Source organism: Coregonus clupeaformis, chromosome 39 (assembly GCF_020615455.1).
Source record: "Coregonus clupeaformis isolate EN_2021a chromosome 39, ASM2061545v1, whole genome shotgun sequence".
NCBI lineage: Eukaryota > Metazoa > Chordata > Actinopteri > Salmoniformes > Salmonidae > Coregonus > Coregonus clupeaformis.
Genome location: NC_059230.1, coordinates 4,586,831 through 4,591,734, shown reverse-complemented (window position 1 = coordinate 4,591,734; position 4,904 = coordinate 4,586,831). Strand labels below are relative to the sequence as shown.

The following is a 4,904-nucleotide window of genomic DNA, read 5'->3' as shown; positions in this document are numbered from 1 at the left end:
TCGGTGTTAATCCAGGGCTTTTGATTGGGGGAAGCAGTGAACCTTCACTGTGGGGGGCAACGTTGCCGATGCATTTCCTAATGAAGCCGGTGACGGAGGCGGTTAGCTCGTTGACGTTATCGGCGGAGTCCCGGAACATATTACAGTCAGCGGTAGCAATGCAGTATTGTAGCATAGCCTCCGAAAAACAGAGGACCATTTCTCAATAGTGCGCGTCACGGGTACTTCCTGTTTGAGCTTCTGCTTGTAGACAGTAAGCAGGAGTATATAGTCATGATCTGATTTGCTGAAGGGGGGACGAGGGAGGGCCTTGCTTGTGGCCTTTATCGTCCTTAGTGGAGTAGGAGACGTGTTGATGGAAATTGGACATTATGTGTCAATGGCGCGGAATTAAAATCACAGGCACCTCCAGGTGCATAATTTCCTGCTTGTTTATAGCCTCGTACATTTGTTTTTATTGTCCTAAGGGGGACAGTCACAATAACAGATGATAGCTCTCTCTGGATGCGTTGTTATTTGACCATCAGGTATTCCAAGACGGGTGAACAATGGGTTGAAACCACCACTACAGTCAGCACACCATCTGTTGTTGATGAAGATACTTAAACCCCTCCCCCTCACTATCTCCCTGAATCCAATGTCCTGTATGCTCCATGAATGGAGAATCCGTCAAGTTGGATATCCATTCTTGTTCAAAAGCCATGTTTCAGAAAAGCAGAGAATATTGCAGTTGCGAGAGTCACACAGTGGTGGGAAAAAAGTACCCAATTGTCATACTTGAGTAAAAGTATGCTTCGGCAGCACATATACTAAAATTGGAACGATACAGAGAAGATTAGCATGGCCCCTGCGCAAGGATGACACGCAAATTCGTGAAGCGTTCCTTATTTTGAGCCCTCTTGACCCCTCTTTTATGGGCGGCAGGTAGCTTAGTGGGTAAGAGCGTTGTGCCAGTAACCGAAAGGTCGCTGGTTCTAATCCCCGAGCCGACTATGTGAAAAATCTGTCGATGTGCCCTTAAGCAAGGCACTTAACCCTAATTGCTCCTGTAAGTCGCTCTGGATAAGAGCGTCTGCTAAATGACTAAAATGTCAAATGTAAATGTAAAAGTAAAGATACCTTAATAGAAAATAACTCAAGTGAAAGTCACCCAGTAAAATACTGCTTGAGTAAAAATTCTAAAAGTACTTGGTTTTAAATATACTTAAGTATCAAAAGTAGAAGTATAAATCATTTCAAATTCCTTATACTACCAAAACCAGACGGCACCATTTTCTTGCATTTGTATTTATTTAGTTCCCTCCTGATAAGTGCATGAATTGGACCATTTTCCTGTCCTGTCCTTCTAAGCATTCAAAATGTAACGAGTACTTTTGGGTGGCAGGTGAAATGTATGGAGTAAAAATACATTATTTTCTGTAGGAATGTAGTGAAGTAAAAGTAAAAGTAGTCAAAAATATTAATAGTAATAGTAAAGTACAGATACCCCCCAAAAAACTACTTCAGTAGTACTTAGTATTTTTACTTAAGTACTTTACATCACTGGAGTCACGTTGATAGCAAATCCGCGATCGCAGGTCATCCATCTTATTATCAAGAGATTGCACATTGGCCATCAGAATGGAGGGAAGGTGGACGGTTTTCCCCTTCGCCTTAATCAGGCCAAGGCTTCCCCTCTCCTGCCTCTTTCCTCTTGGAAAGCCCGAAAATTGGGTTGGAATCACACAAAGAACCCAGGGCAGATGAGTCAAAGCCGAAGCCGGAATTGAGGTTAGTAACTGCCAATCTGATGTTCAAATGTTCTTGTCGATAATATGAAATGAAAGAGGATACATTTAGTGCAAAACAAAGTAAAGATGAACACCAAAATAATCACAAGTTGGGTCAGAGCTCACAAGACAGCAGCCTCACAGTTTGGAACCCTCTTCCTCACTCTCCCTCACAGTATGGAACCCTCTTCCTCACTCTCCCATACAGTATGGCATCCTCTTCCTCACTCTCCTACACAGTATGGAACCATCTTCCTCACTCTCCCATACAGTATGGCATCCTCTTCCTCACTCTCCTATACAGTATGGAACCCTCTTCCTCACTCTCCCATACAGTATGGAACCCTCTTCCTCACTCTCCCTTACAGTATGGCATCCTCTTCCTCACTCTCCAGGAGGAAGCTGCTCTGAAGTGGTTTTTAAAAGATGAACTGAAGTAACATGGTGTTTTTGTGCTGTTGAGCTTCCCACCGAAAATATTTCAATTCGGCAATGAGAATTGAGATATTTCATGCTGTGAAGTGAATTTAAAATGTTCTATTGTCTGTTTCACGGATAGTTGTCATGGGTTTGATAATGACTATAGGTGTGGGAAAGGCACAAACAGTGGACTGGACTGGTCCTTTTTCTACTGTGTAACCCACAAAAGTTTAACTCACACATTGGCACACAGCCAGGTAGCTCAAGATCCATTTTGAAATCCGATGTCCGTTCAGGTACCCAGGACGTTGGGAGATGCCTTCAAAACCGGCCACTAGGGGCAACGGTGAGAGCTATTACTATCAAGCAAGTTTGAGTTTTGCTGGGGCGTTAAGCCACTCTGCGTGTTCAGTCCCACTGATAGGTATTTTTTTATTTATTTGTTAAAACCTTACCTCTTAATTTAACTATTTGGAATGAATGTCCTAAACTTAACCGACCATCAAGGCAGCAGCGGAGGAACCTGGTGTGTCCAAAACTACCTCGAAATGTGACATTTGGAGCAACTTCGAAATTGGACGTTTTGGAGAAACGTGGACAAATGTCGGAATCAAACCTCAAATTGGTCAAACCGTGAGATCTTGTTGCACACACACACACACGCACACACACACACACACACACCCACACACCACACACACCACACAAACAAACACACACACCACACACACACCACACACACACAAACACACACACACACCACACACACACCACACACACACACACACACACGCACACACACACACACACACCCACACACCACACACACCACACAAACACACACACACACACACACACACACACACACACACACACACACACACACACACACACACACACACACACACACACACACACACACACACACACACATCACACACACACACTCACACACACTCACACACACACACCACACACACACATCACACACACACACACACTCACACACACACACACACACACACACTCACACACACACGGAAAACACTCACTGTACCTGAGTCTTATTTTAGTCCGACACGTACAGTCACACAGACAGCCCATTGTGCTGCCGGCGGAGAGAGGGAAAGAGGGAGAGAGAGAGGGTAGAAGGGAGAGAGAGAGGGTAGAAGGGAGAGAGAGAGAGGGTAGAAGGGAGAGAGAGAGGGTAGGAGGGAGAGAGAGAGGGTAGGAGGGAGAGAGAGAGGGTAGGAGGGAGAGAGAGAGGGTAGGAGGGAGAGAGAGAGGGTAGGAGGGAGAGAGAGAGGGGAGGAGGGAGAGAGAGAGGGGAGGAGGGAGAGAGAGAGGGTAGGAGGGAGAGGGTAGGAGGGAGAGAGAGAGGGTAGGAGGGAGAGAGAGAGAGGGTAGGAGGGAGAGAGAGAGGGTAGGAGGGAGAGAGAGAGGGTAGGAGGGAGAGAGAGAGGGTAGGAGGGAGAGAGAGAGGGTAGGAGGGAGAGGGTAGGAGGGAGAGAGAGAGGGTAGGAGGGAGAGAGAGAGGGTAGGAGGGAGAGAGAGAGGGTAGGAGGGAGAGAGAGAGGGTAGGAGGGAGAGAGAGAGGGAAAGAGGGAGAGAGAGGGGGAAAGAGGGAGAGAGAGCGGGTAGAAGGGAGAGAGAGAGGGTAGGAGGGAGAGAGAGAGGGTAGGAGGGAGAGAGAGAGGGTAGGAGGGAGAGAGAGAGGGAAAGAGGGAGAGAGAGAGGGTAGGAGGGAGAGAGAGAGGGAAAGAGAGAGAGGGTAGGAGGGAGAGAGAGAAGGAATCGATTAATGTGGTTAGCTCTTTTGTAGGAATGGTAATAAAGCCTCACATGCTGCCCGACAACCCCACTCAAAAACGCCCACTCAAGCATTATTAGAGAAATATTTCCCTCTCTCTCTCCTCCCTCCCTCCCTCCCTCCCTCCCTCCCTCCCTCCCTCCCTCCCTCCCTCCCTCCCTCCCTCCCTCCCTCCCTCCCTCCCCCCCCTCCTACCTTTTGTTCTGTAGAATATAAAGCAGAGAGGTAAAGTGAAGCTCTGGTAATCACTGAGGTTGCTTCCCAAATGACACCCTATTCCCTATTTAGTGCACTGTAAGCCTTGGTGAAAGCTAGTGCACTCTAAAGAGAATAGGGTGCCATTTTGTTACGCAGCCTGAGAGTTCGGAGCCCGAAACATGCCAGTCTGACACTTTATTGGTTTATTGGAATCCCTGATCGTTCCCTCTCTCTTTTCATCCATTATTTTCCCTCTCTTTTATTTCTCTCTCTCTCTCTCTCCTGTTTGCTGTCCAGGAGTTGAGGAGAATGCTTTTACCATGTTTTAGGGAGACAAGGCTTGCCAGAGGTAGAGAGGGAGGGAAGGAACATGGATGGATGGAGGGAGGGAGGGAGGGAGGGAGGATGTTAGCCACCCACGCAACACTAACACTAACATCACAGAACTAGAACAAGAACACCATTCTTCACCCTAGAACTCTCACTTACAGTATATCATGTGAACTGTGTTTATAACTGTCTGCGTTGAAGTTTCCAGAGTTCTAAGAGTTCTAAGAGTTCTAAGAGTTCTAGAGTTCAAGACCCCTGGGTTTTAGAGGGGGGGGGGGATATATACAGGACTCTACAGGGTTAAAAGGAAATGGAATACCATACACATGCTCTTTCCATGACTGACCAGGTGAATCCAGGTGAAAGCTATGATCCCT

The 4,904-nt window shown here is 46.9% G+C and overlaps 1 non-coding gene across 1 annotated transcript; it reads left to right on the top strand.

Moving 5' to 3' along the window:
• The first annotated feature begins 787 nt into the window (after positions 1-787).
• On the top strand, positions 788-892 carry LOC121561851. The gene has a single exon (XR_005999342.2). It is a non-coding gene; the product is annotated as a U6 spliceosomal RNA (small nuclear RNA).
• Positions 893-4,904: the final 4,012 nt, after the last annotated feature.